The sequence below is a fragment of the Staurois parvus genome, unplaced genomic scaffold (assembly GCF_062004578.1).
Source record: "Staurois parvus isolate SC_StPar_1 unplaced genomic scaffold, SC_StPar_1.0 ptg000744l, whole genome shotgun sequence".
Lineage (NCBI taxonomy): Eukaryota > Metazoa > Chordata > Amphibia > Anura > Ranidae > Staurois > Staurois parvus.
In genome coordinates this window covers 1,579,076-1,600,528 of record NW_028318540.1, presented here as the reverse complement: position 1 = coordinate 1,600,528, position 21,453 = coordinate 1,579,076, and positions in this window count along the sequence as shown.

Genomic DNA, 21,453 nt, shown 5'->3' with positions numbered 1-21,453 from the left:
AACACCCTGGCAATATCTTTGGTTGAATTAACCAATTCGCCTTGGGATCTCTTATTTTTTCTGTATAATTCCTAGCCTTTTTTTTTCCTCTGAGCCCTCGTTAAATTTTTTCCAGGCCTATCTCCCCATCTATACCTCTCACTTATCATTTTATTAAAAACTTCTCTTTTTTTCTTCCATTTTCTTCTTATTTATTACCCTCTGCATTATCTTTTTTGTTATTCTACTTTTATGCAATTGTTCAAAAAGTTCAAAAAGTTCCTTGAGGAGCCCGTTAATTTTTTCTCTCCTTTCCCTTTTCTTTTTTGCCCCGATCGCAATAAGGATTCCTCTAATGTAAGCCTTGTGAGCCTCCCATACTGTAGCCACTGACATGTCTCCTGTATCATGTTCCTCAAAAAATTGCTCTATTTCTTCCTTAATTTTTTGATCGGTCTCTTGTTCCAGGAGAAGTGTCTCATTAAACCTCCATACTGTTCCCTCTCTCAACTCCTTCCCCCATATTAATTTCATTGTAACAGGAGCATGATCCGATATTGACATTACTTAAATTTTACTTTGACCAAGGACTCTATAAGTCGATGTTCTAACCATATATAATCCAGTCTCGAATACATCTCATGTGCATGTGAGAAAAAAATATAGTCTCTCTCCTTCATATGTTTAATTCTCCATATGTCTACCAATTGTTATTCATATATCATCCTCTTCAATGATCTCAGAGACCTACTCTCCTCCCTCTGCACAGGAGAGGTTGTATCCATCTGTGAATCCATACAAAGATTAAAATCTCCTGCCACAATCAAACCACCTTTTTGAAATCCATCAATTTTTTCAAGACATTTTTCAAGAATATCTCCGGCTTCTTATTTGGACAATAAATATCAGCTACTGTACACTCTATTTCTTGTAATTTACTCTTTAGAAACAGAAATCTCCCTTCAGGGTCTGTCATTCTATCCTCCAACTCAAACCTTATATTTAGAGATGAGCGAATTATTCAAAAATTCGGTTCGGCTGATTTGCCGAATTCGCCGAATAAATTCGCTTCGAGCCGAATATATTCGCTGCGAATTTAACTTATAAAAAGGGTGTTTCTAGGCTTCAGAGAGCCTTTATATTAGTGCAGAACACTGTACCTTTAATTTAAATGCCCTTGGAGTCTGCTGGGGAAGAGAAATAATACTGTCAGTCAGTATGACATGCAGATGAGTGCCGTCGATCTTAGAATCACCGCACACTTCACTCATTTGGGCAGTCACGGGGCCAAAACCAGAGTGTGGAGCCACAATGTGGCGGTGGAGGCAGCAGCAATGGGAGGCCATACAGCACCCTATGACAAAATGGAACCCACCAGCAGTGTGAGGAGACCTGAAAGTGGCACATGGCAGAGTGTGGTGATGGAGACAGCAGCAATGGGAGGCCGTACAGGGACCCATGACACACTCTGGACCTGGCAGCAGCATGAGGAGTCGGTACAGGGGCCCATGACAGATTACGGGCCTGGCAGCAGCATGAGGAGTCGGTACGGGGGCCCATGGCAGATTACGGGCCTGGCAGCAGCATGAGGAGGCGGTACAGGGGCCCATGGCAGAGTGGCGGAGCGTAAGCAGCTAAAATTGAAGGCCATACAGAGGCCTATGTTAAAAAGTCCCCCCAGCAGCAGCGTGGGGAGACGACTATCAAGAGTCCAATGGCAGAGTGGCGGAGCAGAAGCAGCTTCAATTGAAGGCCATACACAGGCCTAGGTTTAAAAGTCCCTCACAGTTAATTCCAATAACGAACTCTACTCCTCCGTGCAAACTACTTACGAGACCCTGGGCAGGTCTGGGTCCAATTTGTGGTAGAGACTGGTTTTGTTCAGCCATGCTTGAGCGAGTAATAACAGGTCTGTGCTGCCCTTTGGTGTCTGGCTTAATGCGCACAACACTGAACGTCCCAGCGTTTGTCAACGATTTGCCGTTAAGTGATGCAAACCCGCTGAACCACGTTCATGAGGAGCCGGTACAGGGGGCCATGAATCAGTATGGACCTGGCAGCAGCGTGAGCAGACGACAGAAGCACATGGCGCAGGGTGGCGGTGTAGGCAGCATTATTCTGAAGCCATACACAGGCCTAGGTTAAAAAGCGGAAGCCGTCAGCAGCGTGAGCAGATGACAGAGACACATGGCGCAGGGTGGCGGTGGATGCAGCAGTATTCGGAAGCCAAACACAGGCCTCGGTTAAAAAGTGGAAGCCGTCAGCAGCGTGAGCAGACGACAGAGGCACATGGCGCAGGGTGGCGGTGGAGGCAGCAGCAATGGAAGGCCATACAGCACCCTATCACAAAATGGAACCCACCAACAGTGTAAGGAGACCTGAAAGTGGCACATGGCAGAGTCTGGCGATGTGAGGCCGTACAGGGACCCATGACACACTCTGGACCTGGCAGCAGCAAGAGGAGGCGGTACAGGGGCCTATGGCAGAGTGGCGAAGCATAAGCAGCTTAAATTGAAGGCCATACAGAGGCCTATGTTAAAAAGTCCCCCCAGCAGCAGTGTGGGGAGACGACTATCAAGAGTCCAATGGCAGAGTGGCGGAGCAGAAGCAGCTTCAATTGAAGGCCATACACAGGCCTAGGTTAAAAAGTCCCCCCAGCAGCAGCGTGGGGAGACGACTATCAAGAGTCCAATGGCAGAGTGGCGGAGCGGAAGCAGCTTCAATTGAAGGCCATACACAGGCCTAGGTTAAAAAGTCCCCCCAGCAGCAGTGTGGGGAGACGACTATCAAGAGTCCAATGGCTGAGTGGCGATCCGGGAAGTCAGCGTTGTGATTGCAGATGCAATGCAGAAATTTTATGAGGTAATGCCGTGGGTGCGAAGAAGATCATATACCGTCGTACTTCCATCCATAAGACGGAACAACCTGCGAACCGGGAGCTTTATTGCCCTGACCCGCTGAGCAGCTTCTGGGATACCCAAGAGTTTGGCTTCTGTGGGGAATATGGTTGAAAACTGAAACTTAAACTCATGTTGACGGAAGGGCACCAGTGTCAGTGCTCCGGAGGGAATATAGCTTCAAAGCTGACACTTAAAGGTATATCGACGGTCAGAGACCACAGGAAGTGGAGCTTGCGTCTTAAATCGACTGAATGTGGCAGACGTGAAACGTCTACGGGCCGTATATGAAACGGGTTGTTCCTCTTTCTGGAATAAGTGTTGGAAACGGCCACTCTTTTTGGTGTGGCGTTTTGTCTATTTAATTCCGATAACGGACTCTACTCCTCCGTGCAATCTAGTTACGAGACCCTGGGCAGGTCTGGGTCCAATTTGTGGTAGAGACTGGTTTTGTTCAGCCATGCTTGAGCGAGTAATAACAGGTCTGTGCTGCCCTTTGGTGTCTGGCTTAATGCGCACAACACTGAACGTCCCAGCATTTGTCAACGATTTGCCGTTAAGTGATGCAAACCCGCTGAACCACGTTCATGAGGAGCCGGTACAGGGGGCCATGAATCAGTATGGACCTGGCAGCAGTGTGAGGAGACCCAAAAGTGGCACATGGCGCAGGGTGGCGGTGGAGGCAGCAGTATTCAGAAGACATACACAGGACTAGTTTAAAAAGCGGAAGCCGTCAGCAGCGTGAGCAGACGACAGAGGCACATGGCGCAGGGTGGCGGTGGAGGCAGCAGTATTCGGAAGCCATACACAGGCCTAGGTTAAAAAGTGGAAGCCGTCAGCAGCGTGAGCAGACGACAGAGGCACATGGCGCAGGGTGGCGGTGGAGGCAGCAGTATTCGGAAGCCATACACAGGCCTAGGTTTAAAACTGGAACCCAGCAGCGTGAGCAGACGACAAAGACGCACATGGCAGAGGATGGATCTGGCAGCAGTATGAGAAGGCGGTACAGGGGCCCGTGGCACAGTGTGGTGATGGGGGCTACAGCAACTGGATGCCAGAAAGTGGCCGATAGGGCTATATACTGCATGGAATTATAAAGTTGTAAAGACAGCGGCCTATAAGGCTATACACACTATAACAATCATGACTTGATTGACCATTGGCCTATAAGGCTATACACAGCATGAATATCATGACTTATTCTGAGAGTGGTTTGGAAGGCTATATACAAAAAGTAATTCATGAGCTGTCCGGACAGCGGACAATAAGTACATATATACAAATCAATTCATCAGCTGTCCAGCCAGCGGCCTCAAAGGCGACACATATAGAAAGCAATTCATGAGCTGTTCAGACAGCGGCCTCTAAGGCGACAGATATACAAAGCAATTCCCGAGGTGTTCAGGGAGCGGCCTGAACGGCTAGGTTATTACTAAATATATTTTTGTGGCCAAACATCGGCCTATAAATAGATGTCTACACAGTGACAAAAAATGATGTCACCAGACAGCGGCCCCTAAGGCGACAGATATACAAAGCAATTCCCGAGGTGTTCAGTGAGCGGCTTGAACGGCTAGGTTATTACTAAATATATCTTTCTGGCCAAACATCGGCCTATAAATAGATGTCTACGCAGTGACAAAAAAGTAGGTCGCCTTACAGCGGCGTATCCTACAAATTGACATTATAAGAAATGGTTTAGACCAAAAAAAAAACAAAAAACTTTGATGCGATGCTATACCTTAGTAGATTGTGGAAAGTCGACAAGTCAAGCGTAACTGTGTACATTACAGAAAATCTTAACAAGACAACCAAACATGTGGCCAAACCGTGACCGATACAACAAGTTAACAATGTTAGAAACAGGAGGGGGCCAAACCGTGGCCAATAAATAAACAGTCCACCTCATTGATGAGATGGACAACACGTGTCAAATAAATATTTTAAAAAATTGCTATTCCATCGGTCTGGAACTGGTCGACTATAAATAATTAAAAAGTTTAAATTCATGTGACAGTCGTCCAGCGACGTATAAATAATTTAAAAACACCAATTCATGAGGGGCCCGACCAGCAGAGTATAAGTCATTAAAAAGGTTCAATTCATGTTACGGTCATCCAGCGAAGTATAAATAATTTAAAAACCCCAATTCATGAGGGGCCCGACCTGCAGAGTATAAGTCATTAAAAATGTGCAAAACATGAGTCGGCCGACCAGCAGCCTCTCAATAAAATATATATACAAATGTACGGATCAGGTGGAGGTCTTCCATTTGTCCCTAATAACATGTTTGGGGCATGATTCATGGCGGATTTAGTCAGTTGTGTCAGGAACTGGTGGTTTGAAATCCAGACTAATCCACGCCTGATTCATTTTCACAAACGTGAGTCTCTCCACACTTTGGGTGGACAGTCGTGTCCTCCGCGGAGTTACAATACCTCCTGCCGCACTAAACACGCGCTCCGATGCCACGCTACTGGCCGGGCATGACAGCCTTTCAAGGGCAAATTCAGCTAGTTGGGGCCAAAGGTCAAGTTTCGTTGCCCAGTAGTCAAGGGGATTGTCTACCTCGGTTGGCAGGGTGCTGTCCAAGTAGGCCCAAGCCTGTTGTTTGAGGTCCTGCTCCAGGTCCACCTGATGCTGCTGCTGCTGCGGCTGGTTAGTAGTTTCCTCACTGCGCTGGTGAAGAAAGCTACTCATCATCGACTGCAGACTGAGGCAGCCGCTGCTGGTGGAGCTGCCACTGCTCCTACCACCCCACCCCTCCCCTGCTGCCATGGCAGCGGACCGCGAGCGCACAGGGCCCACAGTGTCTGAGGATGGACGTTGGCGCAGAAAGGCAGAGACCAACTGACTACATAGGTGGTTTTTATAGTACTTTATTTTGGCCTCCCTCTCAGCAGGTGTGAAAAAGGCCACCATTTTTGAACGGTAGCGAGGGTCCAACAAGGTGGACAGCCAAAAGTCATCCCTCTGTCTGATGGTTATTATTCGGCTGTCGCTACGCAAGCAACCGAGCATGCTATGGGCCATTTGTGCCAAGAAATGCAAGGGACTCCCTGCCTCCATCTCCACAGCATACTGCCACGGTGCATCTGGGTCCTCTGTCTCCTCCTCCTCCTCTACCAGGTGCTCCTGCTCCTCCACTCCTGTCCGCTGAGTGGAAAAACCACCCATTTCACTCAATAATTCCTGAGCACCAATGTCCTCCTCTACCTCCTCCTCTTCTTCCTGTCCTGCCCCCACAGGGGTCGTGTGGCGTTGAGATCTGTGCGCCACGTCTACCGCACCCTGACCAGCCATTGTTAACAGCATTTGTTCCAAGACGTGCAACAGAGGAATGACGTCGTTCATCCCATAGTCCTGCCGACTCACGAATAGCGCGGCCTCCTCAAAGGGCCTGAGCAAGCGGCAGGTGTCACGCATGAGCTGCCAATGGCTGACATCTAAGTTACACAGGGGAGTACCTTTATCCGCTTGTAACATCAGGAAATCGGTGATGGCCTTTCGCTGTTCGTAAAGGTGGTCTAACATATGTAGGGTTGAATTCCACCTTGTTGCAACGTCGCAGATCAGGCGATGCTGTGGAATTCCGTTCTGCCGCTGCAGCTCAAGGAGGGTGTGCTTTGCGGTGTAGGAATGGCTGAAATGCATGCAAAGTTTACGTGACATTTTAAGGATGTCTTGCAGTGGGATGGTGGATTTTAGGAACCGCTTGACAACCAGATTGAACACATGAGCCATGCATGGCGCATGACACAACCTTCCTTGACGCAGAGCAGACACCATGTTCTTTCCGTTGTCGGTCAACATGGTTCCGATTTTCAGTTTGCGCGGAGACAGCCATCTGTCGATTTCTCTGTTCATTACACTCAGAAGTTCCTCCCCTGTGTGACTACGTTCGCCAAGGCATACCAGGTGCAGCACAGCGTGACACCGTTGCGCCCTGTACATGTGATATGCCGGTCGGGTAATGGGACTTGGCACGGGGGTGGCGGCTGAGGACACGGCGGAAGAAGAGGTGGTAGAGGCGGACATCTTTGCTGGACCAAGGACGTGCAAACGTGGAGGCAAAAGCAGCGTGACCTGTCCAAGTTGCTGGTGCGGCTGTGCCGGCACCACGTTCACCCAGTGGGCCGTAAATGACATGTACTGTCCCTGACCGTAGTTACAGCTCCACACGTCGGCGCTGCCGTGCACTTTGGCAGAGACCGACATGCTCAAAGACTGGCCCACCATCTCTTCTACATGTGAATGCAGGGCTGGCACTGCCTTTTTGGCGAAGAAATGCCGGCTTGGCACTCTCCACCGCGGCTCGGCACAAGCCATCATTTCTCGGAAAGGTGCTGAGTCCACCACTTGGAAAGGGAGGGACTGCAGCACCAGCAACTTGGACAGGAGGACGTTCAGCTTCTGCACCGTCGGGTGCGTGCTCGCAAACTGTTGTCTCTTGGAAACGGATTCCAAGAAAGACTGCTGACGGAATCCGTGAAGAGGAGTAGCAGGAGAAGGAGCATCTGAACGAGCGGAAGATGCCAACGAGCGACAACTCCCCTCAGCAGAGGTGTTGGAGCCTTGACTGGCTGATAGAGGGCGATTGACGTCGGGTGACGGAGCAAGTAACGGAGCGGGTGATGGAGCGGGGGCTGGGGCAGGCAGAACCGCCGTATCTTTATCACGGTTTTCCCAGGCCACCGAATGGCGACGCTGCATATGCTGACGCAACGCTGTAGTCCCAACATTGGCCCCCTGGCCACGCTTGACTTTCTGGCCACATAGTCAACATACGGCTACGTTTACTTCCTCGGGCGGCTTGACGAAAAATTGCCACACCGCCGAGTAGGAAACTTTGCCCCAGCTACTCCTCACTGGCTGACTGCTACTTCCTCCGTGCACTCCGGCACCACTACTGGCCGTGGTGGTAGGCTGCAGTGGAGCTGGTGCTCTACTCCGTGGCCGTTTGGCTCCACTGACACTGCTGCGACCCTGCTGCCTCCTGGGCAACCCACCGACTGTTTTGCTCGCTGGCAAGCTGGCACCCTCTTCTCCTGATGATGCGGAAGCAATAGCCTGATGACGACTAGGCTGCCAAGTGCGATCAGCCTCATCATCATCAATTAGGGTCTCCGCGTCACTACTAGCCCCCTCGGCTGCGTGTGGGTCAGGACACAGACCTGTCTCTAGACCGGCTACCGAGCCACTCTCCTCGCCAGTACTTCTTCACCTGGCTGCTGAAGAGGGGGATGTCTCCCCCCGTTCCTGACCGCCCTCTGTTAGCTCTTCCTCACTGTTGGCTGGAAACTGTACGTTTATGTCACTGGAATGCACTAATCACCCAAAAAATATTACCGCCACCCGGCGTGTATATGGATTTAACTCTTTGAACGTACAATAGTGGTTGTGAAGCAGAAAGTCAGTTTATTGTACACAATCGGTCAATTGCAGCTTGCCGTTGGCTGGAAACTGTACGTTTAGGTCACTGGAATGCACTAATCACCCAAAAAATATTACCGCCAGCCGGCGTGTAAATGGATTTAACTCTTTGAACGTACAATAGTGGTTGTGAAGCAGAAAGTCAGTTTATTTAGCACAATCGGTCAATTGCAGCTTGCCGTTGGCTGGAAACTGTACGTTTATGTCACTGGAATGCACTAATCACCCAAAAAATATTACCGCCACCCGGCGTGTATATGGATTTAACTCTTTGAACGTACAATAGTGGCTGTGAAGCAGAAAGTCAGTTTATTTAGCACAATCGGTCAATTGCAGCTTGCCGTTGGCTGGAAACTGTACGTTTATGTCACTGGAATGCACTAATCACCCAAAAAATATTACCGCCAGCCGGCGTGTAAATGGATTTAACTCTTTGAACGTACAATAGTGGTTGTGAAGCAGAAAGTCAGTTTATTTAGCACAATCGGTCAATTGCAGCTTGCCGTTGGCTGGAAACTGTACGTTTATGTCACTGGAATGCACTAATCACCCAAAAAATATTACCGCCACCCGGCGTGTATATGGATTTAACTCTTTGAACGTACAATAGTGGTTGTGAAGCAGAAAGTCAGTTTATTTAGCACAATCGGTCAATTGCAGCTTGCCGTTGGCTGGAAACTGTACGTTTATGTCACTGGAATGCACTAATCACCCAAAAAATATTACCGTCAGCCGGCGTGTAAATGGATTTAACTCTTTGAACGTACAATAGTGGTTGTGAAGCAGAAAGTCAGTTTATTTAGCACAATCGGTCAATTGCAGCTTGCCGTTGGCTGGAAACTGTACGTTTCTGTCACTGGAATGCACTAATCACCCAAAAAATATTACCGCCACCCGGCGTGTATATGGATTTAACTCTTTGAACGTACAATAGTGGTTGTGAAGCAGAAAGTCAGTTTATTTAGCACAATCGGTCAATTGCAGCTTGCCGTTGGCTGGAAACTGTACGTTTCTGTCACTGGAATGCACTAATCACCCAAAAAATATTACCGCCAGCCGGCGTGTAAATGGATTTAACTCTTTGAACGTACAATAGTGGTTGTGAAGCAGAAAGTCCGTTTATTTTGCACAATCGGCAAACTGCAGCACCAACTGTGCACGACAGCCACCAAAAAAAAAAAGGGTGTATGTCACTTTAAATTTTCGATTCTTTGATAGCTGTGGCCCTAAGTAACGATTCTGTGTCCCTGAGTAACGATTGTGTGTCCCTGAGTAACGATTGTGTGTCCCTGAGTAACGATTGTGTGTCCCTGAGTAACGATTCTGTGTCCCTGAGTAACGATTGTGTGTCCCTGAGTAACGATTCTGTGTCCCTGAGTAACGATTCTGTGTCCCTGAGTAACGATTCTGTGGCCCTAAAGTCTCTGTGGCCCTAACTCTGTCCCTTAATACACACAGGTCTGTCTCTCTTGAATGACTGGAGGCTAATGGAGAATTCTAAGATGGCCGCGATTTATAGCTCCACCATTACACAGTGCTGGCTTGCTGCTGATTGGCTAATGCGATCACATGTCATGAATGCATTATGGGTCAGCGCGCCTTGTCTGCGCGCCTTCCCAGAGATCCCCGCCCCATCTTCTCTGTCCATTTTCTCCGTCGCCACACATGTCGCCGCCATTTTTGGGAAAATTCGATTCGTGCATCCGAAGTTTGCTAATCTTCGGATTCGTCGCGAATAGAATTTTTCCAAATCTTCGGAACGAATTCCACTTCGTCATGTTCGATTCGCTCATCTCTACTTATATTCTTTGCGAATCCTATTGCCACCCCCTTTGCTCTTCTAATTGGGGAATCTGCATAGAACCACACAGGATAGTATCTAGAATTTAATTTCACATTGATCTCTATTTCCAAATGTCTAATAATCTATGCTGTAACTCCTTAAATAACCTGAATCTCTTCCCGGGCTATTTAACCCATTTACATTATAAGTTACAAACTGTATCTCTTCCATTCTCCTTTTACCTCCTCTCCTCCATCCCCTCACTTCTTCTCTCTTTACTAATGTGTCTCCCCCCATATCACAGAGTGCTAACCTAACTACCCCCCATACCCCCCCACCCCCACCTCCCCCCTCTTCCCTCCCCCCACCCTACGCCTCCTCTCCCCCCTCCCACCCCCCTCTCTCCACCATACCCACCCTCCCCCCTGTTAGGCCTATAATTTGCCTACAAATCATTTGTGGGCCTAATCCCATCTTTGATTCAGACCCCTGAGGTGGGGCTCTGGACATGCGCTTTATTCCCCCCCCACTTCCAGCCGAGTTCAAAGTGGAGGGAGTGAGAAAAAGAGTGAGTACAGCACTGGGGGAATCCAATACGTCGTGACTTCATCAGGGTTGAAGTCTGATAAAGTCACGACGCACGTGACGCAACGCGCCGGTTGGTACGTCATTTCCGGTGACGCATGTCCGGACGCCGCGGCCATATTGGATTCCCCCAGTAATATACACATTTACCCATGGGATGTGGTAAAAAGGCCTGAATGGGAAGAAGCTTAATGTGAGTGCAATACTTTGTTCATTTTTGTTATTTACTAATAAAATACTACACTATGGCAAGCTTTTGTATTCACTTATGTATCTGGGAGTGGTGATACAAGAGGAGATACGCATTAAGGAGGAGCTGGCCAAGAGAGGAGATACCACTGAGGTGGAAACTGCTGTTTGGCCCTGTATGGGTCTAGGAGGGGAGGTGAGCAGGCATTGCTGCTATTTGGAGGATTCAATTCACACTAGAAGTGGAACACGTTTGAGTTGAACACACAGCTGCACATGCACAGATCGTTTTGCACTTATGATCTATCTGTTGTCTGTTTTATTATCAAACAGAGTAATAATTTCATCAAGTGTGGTGTACGGACTATTTGGCACTTATAATTTATATATTGTCTGTTTTTAGCAGATTAATTATTTTATTAAGTGCGGTGTTCACTTATTTTCAGTATATTCATTTATCACTTTGATCTATATAGTTTATGCAATTTAGGTCCTTAAAGGAATTTATATGCACTTTAAAAGAACATCACAATATGTGTTATTTCACAAAAGGGTTTTGTGTAAATTTAATAGCACGTTTTTTACTCCCCCTGTAGGGAGGAGGTGTCACAGCACATTATATGGAATGATTTATTGATTGTTTTTTATTTGTAATTTAGTATAAGTAGCACATTTTTTATGGTTTAAGCGCTTCACTATTTAAATTTTTTAATAGAGGTAAAATACTCCTCCAGAAAGAGGCTATGTTTATTTTCTTGTTGGAATCTATTTTTCCTAAAGGACTTAATAGTGACCTGTCCCTGCAATGTTTCTTATGATCCGCCTATGCTTGGTTAGTCCTTTACCCTCCACCATGTTCCATAATTTATTGTGATAAGGATGGTTGCCTACATTGAATTGACCTTGTTTCCTTTAGACTGCCATTTTAGGTACTGCTTGGGACATTATTAATATCTTCCACTTCTTCTTGGTAGTCTCACTTGATAGCCTCTTATTGAGCTGGTCTATGCGGGGTTTACTATTTACAGGTGAAACTCGTAAAATTAGAATATCGTGCAAAAGTTAATTTATTTCAGTAATGCAACTTAAAAGGTGAAAGTAATATATGAGATAGACTCATTACATGCAAAGCAAGATAGTTCAAGCCGTGATTTGTCATAATTGTGATGTTTATGGCTTACAGCTCATGAAAACCCCAAATCCACAATCTCAGAATATTTGAATATTAAATGCAATCAATAAAACAAGGATTGTACATAGAACAATATTGGACCTCTGAAAAGTATAAGCATGCATATGTACTCAGTACTTGGTTTGGGCCCCTTTTGCAGCAATTACTGCCTCTATGCGGTGTGGCATGGAAGCTATCAGCCTGTGGCACTGCTGAGGTGTTATGGAAGACCAGGATGCTTCAATAGCGACCTTCAGCTCTTCTGCATTGTTCGGTCTCATGTCTCTCATCTTTCTCTTGGCAATGTCCCATAGATTCTCTATGGGGTTCAGGTCAGGCGAGTTTACTGGCCAATCAAGCACAGCAATCCCACGGTCTTTGAACCAGGTTTTGGTGCTTTTGGCAGTGTGGGCAGGTGCCAAGTCCTGCTGGAAAATGAAGTCAGCATCCCCATAAAGCTCGTCTGCGGAAGGAAGCAAGACGTGCTCTAAAATCTCCTGGTAGACAGCTGCGTTGAGCCTGGACTTAATGAAGCACAGTGGACCAACACCAGCGGATGACATGGCTCCCCAAATCAACACAGACTGTGGAAACTTCACACTGGACTTCAAGCATCTTGCAGCGTGTGCCTCTCCATTCGTCCTCCATACTCTGGGTCCTTGGTTTCCAAATGAGATGCAAAAGTTGCTCTCATCAGAAAAGAGGACTTTGGACCACTGAGCAACAGACCAGGTCTGTTTTTCTTTAGCCCAGGTAAGGCGCTTCTGACGTTGTTGTTCAGGAGCGGCTTGACAAGAGGAATACGACATTTGAAGCCCATGTCCAGGATCCGTCTGTGTGTGGTGGCTCTTGATGCACTGACTCCAGCCTCAGTCCACTCCTTGTGAAAGTCCCCAACACTTTTGAATGGCCTTTTCCTGACAATCCTCTCCAGTCTGCGGTCATCCCTGCTGCTTATGCACCTTTTTCTTCCACACTTTTCCCTTCCACATAACTTTCTATTAATGTGTTTTGATACAGCACTTTGGGAACATCCAACTTCTTGCAGCTCCAATTTCCTGTTGGGCAGAGTTGCAACAAGGTGTGTGTGGTGAGAGAGTGTTCTCTAGAGCTCCAGCAGGCCTCATTTGGGGCCTGGGGCTCAATTTTGGGCTCTAGCCCACTTTACCATGGCTGAGCCTGGCCGTGATCCGGGTGGTGGACCCCTGCGCAGGGCGCCTAGTACCGGTCCTAGGACATCCGTGGAGGACCTGGGAAAGGGCCCTAAGGCTGGAGAGACCTATGCCGATTACCAGGGGAGAGTGGTGACCCACGTGAAGAAAATTGAGAGAGAGGAGGAAAAGCTAGTCCAGATGAGGATGGACTTAAAGCGTTTCAAAGCGACTTACGACCGAGTCTGGAGTACCAAACGCAAGGGCCTTGCGGCCAGAGTTGGAAGGTATGGAGAAAGCTGTTCGGTTGCAAGTGGATCTTGTGACTACACTGAAGGCTGCGAGTGGTGCATTGAAAGAGAAATACACAAATGAGGAGAGATTCAAGCAAGGAAGAGATAAGTCAGTAGCAGTGATGAGGGCCCATGATGGTGGTGTTATTTCTTCAGAAGATTCGTCTGATCCTGCTGGAGGGGGCTCTGCAGCAGGGAGCAAGCAAGATGGCGGAGCTATGGCCACTGGAAATGTGGTAGGAGAGTCTGCTCCCATCCCTCCCAGGCAGCCTGAGCAGGACTGGGCAGCTCAGGTGGTGCAAGGTGAGGAGGAGGGGGCTATGGAGTTCATTACTGAACTGGAGTCTCCACTACAGGGAAGGAAGTTTGCATTTACCTCAGATGACACTGACCCAGAAATGGATGTCTGTCCCAAACCCATGAGGCCAAAAAAGAGGGAGAAAGCGGTGTATGTCCGGCTGGAAAGGATATACAGTGAAATGGAAAGGGCTGCTGGATTGGGGACTGTGAGAGGAGTTGCTGTAAAGCCGCAGGACTTACACAAACCTGGGACTGTGAGTAACATGGATGGTTCTGAGGGTATGATTGTCAGTATGTCTGATAGTGCAGCTGCTGTCAGGGCGGTGTCTTCAGTCTCTGACCCTGTGTGTGTGTGTCCAGCTTGGCTGAAGCTGAGCTCATGGCTGCCTCTGTGTCCATCCCTGCTCCTTCCATCCCAGGTCACGTCTCTATTCCAATCAGTGGTCCTGCCTCTATACCTGTCTCTGCACCCTTCCCTCTTTCCACCTCTACTCTCATTTCAGCTCCTGGTTCAGTGCCCACCCATGGCCCTGCCCCGTCCCCTGGCTCGGTGCCCACCCATGGCCCTGCCCCGTCCCCTGGCTTGGTAATCGGTCCGGATGTGGGCTTTGCTCCCGTGTCGGGTGCCGTCTCTGCACCCACCCATGATCACGCCATTATCTCTTTCCCGCCCCTTGGTGCAGTGTCCATGCTTAGTGCGATCTCTACTCCTGTTTTGGGTGCCGTTTCTGCACCCGCCCATGGCCGCGTCATTGCCCCTCCTCCGAGCTGTGTGTCTGGTTCCAAGACAGTCTCAGATCCCATCTCGGGTACCGCCCATGCACTTGCCCACGGTCACGTCATGGTCCTTCCCCTTGGCTCTGTGTCTGACTCCAAAGCAGTCTCGGATCTTGTTTCGGATGCCACTCCTGCACCCGCCCACGGTCATGTCATTGCCCCGCCTCCTGACCCTGTGTCATAGCGCCTGTTGGTACAGGGGAATTCGATGTTTCTTTTGTGAAGCCAGAGAGCCTGGCTACAATGTCTGCTCCCGTGGGGGTACCTCCCAAGCAACCACCCATAGTAATGTTATTACTTCTGCCCCGCCTACTGTTTCAGCATCAGTCCTTAATGTAATCTTTGCTTCTGCCTTGGGTGTGGTCCCTACACCTGCCATTGGTCCATGCTCTGAGACTGCTCAGGGTCCTGCCTCCACTCCAGTCCCGGCTCAGAAGCCAGTGCTTAGCTATTCAGCTGCCCTGAGGGGCGGTCAGAGTATGACAAGACCATCTGAAGTGCTGGCTGGAGGGTTAGGGACCGTGGTAAAATGTAGGAATGTGGTTCAAATCAGGTGGAGAGGGGGAAGCTCGCCCCCCAGTAGGCGAGAAGTTATTGATAGGTTACTAGAGATGGGCTTTAAAGCCCAAGACATATTTGCCTTCATAGCGCCTGTTGGTACAGGGGAATTCAATGTTTCTTTTGTGAAGCCAGAGAGCCTGGATCTCTTCTGGCAGAGATATGACGGGGGGGGTGGAAGGATACTGCCAGGTGGGAGGGGCTGGAGCCCAAGGTGGTCTCCAGGCAGTCCCTGATTAAAAATATAACTATCCTTGTCAGAAATGAATCTATACCTGCTGCTGACCTGATGATTTGGCTGAGCCGGTTTGGGGATGTGATGGGTCCCATGAGGAAGCAGCTAGATGACAGGGGAATATGGACGGGTGGGTGGTCCACAATGGTGAGGCTGAAAGTAGTGGGGAATGTCATCAGCCATATCCCATCATCAGCCTTCCTAGGTAAGGATAGGCTGGTGATATTTTATGCTGGCCAGCCCAAGCTGTGTCACAAGTGTGGCAGCAAAGGGCACTTTGCATCAGGTTGTAGTGTTTTAAAGTGCTCATTGTGTCAGGAGATTGGTCATGTGGCCAGAGACTGCAACCAAATCAGATGCAATCTCTGCCAGGAGCTTGGCCATTTTTACACTAGTTGTCCAGAGGCCCTGCACAACATGCCTGGGATAGTGGAGGAATTGGCCAGAATGGAGGCTGAGGATGGCAGTGAGGCAATTGCAAAGCAGGTTTCTGTTGAGTCGGTGGCTGCTCCAGTTTCAGCGGCACCTAGTGCGTCCCCTGATGTGTCTGTCTCTCCTCCTGTTGTAGTGTCTCACCCTGTTTCTGTACCTTCCCAGGTGTTGTCTGCCCCTCCTCGCATATCCCCCTCTTCAGGTCAGTCAAAAATTCAGGAGGCAGCTAAGGCTGCTGGTATTGGAGGGCCCTTGGTGCCTGCTCCCCTGGTGTTGCTCTCCCATCGCCGTTTGAGTCGGGAGAGGGACCCTGTGGCTTTGGGTGGTAATTAGGAGGATTTGGGTTCAGGCCCAGGGGTTGAGGGGGTAGGGGGGGAGGACAAGGGAGATGGGTGGTCTGTGGTGGGGAAGGGGGGTAGGAACAAGCCTATGCTCTCCCCCGCCTCATCTTCCTCCTCATTGGAGGTGGAGGAGGTTCCTTTGTCTAACAAGTTTGGGACCTTGTCGGGGGAAGATGGGGACATAGGTGAGTCCCTTTCCCCGATGGAGGATGAGGAACAAAGGGGCTCTCTCAAGAGGGCGAGGCCCCCTTCTAAGGTTGGGAAAACAAAGGTTAAGAAACGACCATCCCAAGCGTCTTAATGGCAGTTCCTGCTCCGGTAAAGGTGGCAACCATTAATGTTGCCAGCATCAAATCTGTAAGAGCTCGTAGTACAGCTTTATTTTTGCTCAGCGGGATTGAAGCTGATGTTTTGTTTTTGCAGGGGACCCGGCTTAATTGCCTTGCCGATTTACATCTGGCAAAAAGAGAGTGGAGGTGTGGCCCCTCTTTTTGGTCTCTTGCGGCTGAGCCTTACAGCGGAGTTGCGGTACTTTTTTCCGGCATGGTAACGTGCCGGCGGGATCTTGAGGTGGAGATTGGAAGGTGTTTGGTCGTGGACGTCCTTGTGAAAGGGCAAGAACTGCATTTAATTAATGTATACGGTCCCCAGTCAAAGTGGGACAGGAAATGCCTTTTTACAAAGATTAAGCCATGTCTTTTTACGTCTCGGCAGGTTGTCTTTGGAGGTGATTTTAACACCATCACTAGGCCCAAAGACAGGAAAGGCTCCAAGGACAGGCTGGGATATGACAGCGTTTTCCTAAATGTAATAGTTAGGGAAGCAGGTCTAGAGGACGCCTTAATTAAGTGCAGCCCGGACAGCACAGAGTTCACATATAGGAGAGGTAGAAGTGAGAGCAGGATAGATAGTTTTTTTTTGAAGGGGGACCTTCTCGGCACTTGAGTGTCAGGCGGTGGAGTTTTCCGACCACCTTTTATTAACTGTGACTTTGAATGCCTCAGATACGCAGCTGAGGGGAAGGGGTGTCTGGAGGATGAATTCGGCTCTGCTAGAGGATGAAGAGGTGAGATGATCCTTTGAGGATTTTCTTCAGGCTCAGGAGACCATCCTGGAGTTTTGTGGCAGTAAGTTGGAGTGGTGGGAGCTTACCAAAGTGCGGATCGGCAGGTTTTTCAAGGCCCTAGGTAAGAGAAAACAACTTGAGAGATATATTGCCTATCAGCAGTTACGGAGGAAGCTTGACCGCCTTGTCTCTGAGGGTGGAGATTCTGGGGCAATCTCAGAGGTTAAGCTGCTCTTAAAGAAGCATCAGTATGATCGGCATGCCTCTTTGGTTCTGGAGAGGGATTACGGGAAGTACCATTCGCCCAACCCTTACCAGAGCTGCAAACAGAGCATAGCGGTTAAAACGATCAGCGGTCTGAGAGATAGTACAGGTTCCTTGACGAAATCCAGGTCGGGGATCATGGAGGTCTCAAGGGCCTTTTTTGAGGATCTTTTGAGAGAGAAGCACCTTGACCGGGCAGGGATGTCAAGCTTCCTGGATTCTACACCAGGTTTGGAAAATAACACTCCGCCTACAAGTTTGACAGGTGAGATCACTGCTGAAGAGGTTGCCAAAGCGATAGATAGTTTGGCCATTAAGAAGACGCCAGGGCCAGACTATTTAACAGCTGAATATTTTAAGACCTTTAAATCCCGCTTGGCACCTCACCTAGCGGAGGTTTTTAATTGCTGTTTAGAGGAGGGTTCGCTTCCTCCCTCCATGAGGAAATCAGCCGTGATTTTGCTGTCAAAAGGTAAGGACTCTTCGATGATTGAGAATTGGCGCCACATTAGCCTGCTCAATGTCGATAGGAAGATTCTGGCCAAGATTCTTTTCTGGCGCCTGTCGTCAGTGGCAGACGGTCTACTTTCACAGCAGCAGCACTGCTCGGTCCAGGGCAGGAGCACCTTTTCAGTGGTGTTAGCTGTCCGGGAGGCTCTGGAGCGGTGCAGGGCTGATGGTTGTGGGAAGTACTTGCTGGCGTTGGATCAGGCTAAGGCTTTTGACCGGGTTGATCATGAGTACCTCTGGCATCTCCTTGGCAGGTATGGCCTGGAGGGGAGGTTCATTGGATGGCTGCAGACACTGTATAAAGGGGCTGAGAGCTTCATGTTGGTCAATGGTTTGGTTGGGCGGCCCTTTGGGGTTGGCTCGGGGGTGCGCCAGGGGTGTCCGCTGATCCCTTTGCTTTATGCCTTTGCAATCGACCCCTTCATCAGGAGGCTAGATGGTGGGGTGTTGGGCGGGGTGTCAGGGGGCACTACTGGTGAGTCACCTCTGAGGGTTGTGGCCTATGCTGATGAGGTGTCTGTCTTCATCTCTGGGACTAGTGAGGCGCAGGAGGTGGTCTCGGTGATGGAGCAGTATGCGGAGGCATCAGGCTCCAAGATTAATCAAGACAAATGTGAAGTTTTCTGGATGGGCAGGGAAGGTGAGGGTTTCGAGCTCCCAGATGCCTTCCCAGAGCCCGGTCAGAAGATCAAAGTGCTAGGCATCGAATTTGGACCTGATGATTACAGTAAAACAAATTGGGAATCCAGGTTAACGGATGCCGATGTCAAAGTGAGATGCTGGAAGGGTTGGCGGTTGTCCCTAAGGGAAAGGGTCGACCTAATTAAAACCTACTTGGTCCCCATTTTCTTGTACGTCAGTTTCGTTTGTCTCTTGCCAGAGTCTCTCTATACGAGAGTTTACAGTTGTTTCTTCCAGCTGTTATGGGGGAACAGACTGAACCTTGTAAAGCGGAATGTTACTTACTGATCCAGGCGGGAGGGTGGCCTAGGTATGGTCAACCCGATTGTTTTTTTCTCGTTGATGTTTATAAAGCACAATATTGGTAGTATGCTAAAAGAGAACCCGCCTGCATGGGTAAGTCTTTTCCAAGTTTGGCTTAGACCTTTTCTGGGCTGCTGGGAGAGTGGCGGGCCGGTTAGAAGCTTGCGGGTCAAGCATGGTAAGCTCCCGGCTTATGTCGCCCCGTGTCTGAGGATTCTTAGGCGGTGGTGTGTGACTGCAGAGGAGGTCAGGTCACTCCCTGGGAGGCTCCTAAGGGAGAGGATTGTGGCCGCTGCTTTTCATGCACCGCTGGCCTTGAAGGATTGCCCGAGCCATATCTTGAGGGAGGGTCTGCATTTATTAAATATGGAAAGGATTCCCTTAAAATTTAGGGACCAGGCCTGGCTTGCGTTCCACGGTAGGCTCTACATGAGGGGAAACTTAAAGCACCGTTCTCCGGATGACCGTGGTTGTCTGAGGACGGAGTGTGGGGGTGAAGTGGAAAGTATGGACCACTTCTTGCTTCAGTGTCCCTTCAATGTAGAGGTGTATAAAGAGGTGGGGAGAGCTCTAGACATCCCCTTACTGCACTGCATGTCTTATGCAGAGTGGGTATATGGGGCATTAGAAAGTCATACTGGGTATGATTTAAATACACTTTATCTAGTTTGTCTATTTGTCCGTTATTACACATGGAATGCATGGTGTCAGGTCTCCTTGCGGCAGAAGGTCCTTCCTGTCCAGGTGGTGGTGCATGACATCCTTGGTGAGGTTGGGAGGAAGGACAGGCTGCGGCGAAGGGTCTGGATAAAGGTGTGGAGGATTATCAGGCCTGTAGCGGCAGTCTGTTGATCTCTTGGTGGGTTTCTGCCCTGTGTTTTCTCCTTTTTCACCCCCCCTAGATTTTTGTCTGTAGGTTATTTTTTGAAAGATGGCTACACATGCCTGATGGTCTAGCTTTCTTAACCTTCGTTGTTTAATTAATTAGGTAATGTATTAGGTTTTCTAAAAGCCGTAGAGGCTAATTTATAATGTTTAAGGCTTCCCCGGGTAAGGGGTAAGTTGTGGGTATAGGTTGGTAGGCCAGAAAGGCCGGTACGCTTGAAACAAGTGTGTCTTCCCCTGTAAAGGGCTAAAAGCTGTGGAAAGCATGTATAGACGGATAATAGGTAGGCTGTTAAAGCCTTCCTTGGTTGTCTTGTTTACTTTTTTGTGTAAAAATGGAGGTTTATAAAGACAAGATCCTTAAGTAGGTAAAAATTAAATGTCCTGGTCCTAATGATCAGGTTTTTCTTTGTCTGTTATGGGTATTATTATAGGAGGGTAATCTGTTTTTTTTCCTTTGTTTGTTACCAAGTAGGATGTTTTCGTTATTTATTCTTTTGATATTTTTGTATAAAAATTGTTGCTGGTTTTTCAAATAAAAAAATTTCCAACTTCTTTTACAATTACCTTTTGAGGCTTTTCCTCCTTATGGAGGGTGTCAGTGATGGTTTTCTGTACAACTGTCAGGTCAGCAGTCTTTCCCATGATTGTGATTCCTACTAAACCAGACTGAGAGACCATTTAAAGGCTCAGGAACCCTTTGCAGGTGTTATGGCTTAATTAGCTGATAAGAGTGGGACACTTTGAGCCTAGAATATTGCACCTTTTCACAATATTCTAATTTTCTGAGATTGTGGATTTGGGGTTTTCATGAGCTGTAAGCCATAATCATCACAATTATGACAAATCACGGTTTGAACTATCTTGCTTTGCATGTAATGAGTCTATCTCATATATTAGTTTAACCTTTTAAGTTGCATTACTGAAAAAAAATTAACTTTTGCACGATATTCTAATTTTTCGAGTTTCACCTGTATATGGCTATCCCCCTTTCTATATGAAGAATTATGGTCTTTTGCCAGGGGCTCTATCTTGTGCAAACAGTGCCTGGATATATGTATACGTTTGTATACTTTTGTCTTTATAATATATTTTGTTAATTTACATTATTTCTATATGTATTTCTTTGTGATTAGGGTATTCCCTTTTGGTATATGATTTACCTTTTTCTTTTCCTTTATGTTCTCACCTACTTGATGTTAATTGGATGACGGGTTGTAATTGAATGAAGAGATCCATTTAAGTAAATTGAGGGTGGATAATTTTAATTTCAATAGTTTTTATTGAAGTTTTAATAACAAGACATTGTAGGTCCAGTTAGAAATAATGCAGTACAGGAAAGTAAACAAAACAATATTTTCCCCACCATTTGGCTGGGGGTAATACTAGAATAAGTGGCGTTGGCATGAAAGGTATGCTCAGTATATTCTGAACCATGTAAGGTTGTAGAAGAAATCTATAGGGGGTGGAGAACAAGGAGCAGGGAAATAGGGGAGGTGGGAAAGGGGAGAGGGAAGAGAAGGGTAAGTGCACCAGTCTAGGCAGATGGGTCAAGGTATTTTATAGTGAAATTGTCAGAATTTTACGGAGCAGTTTAGGTTTTGTAACCATCGAGACCAA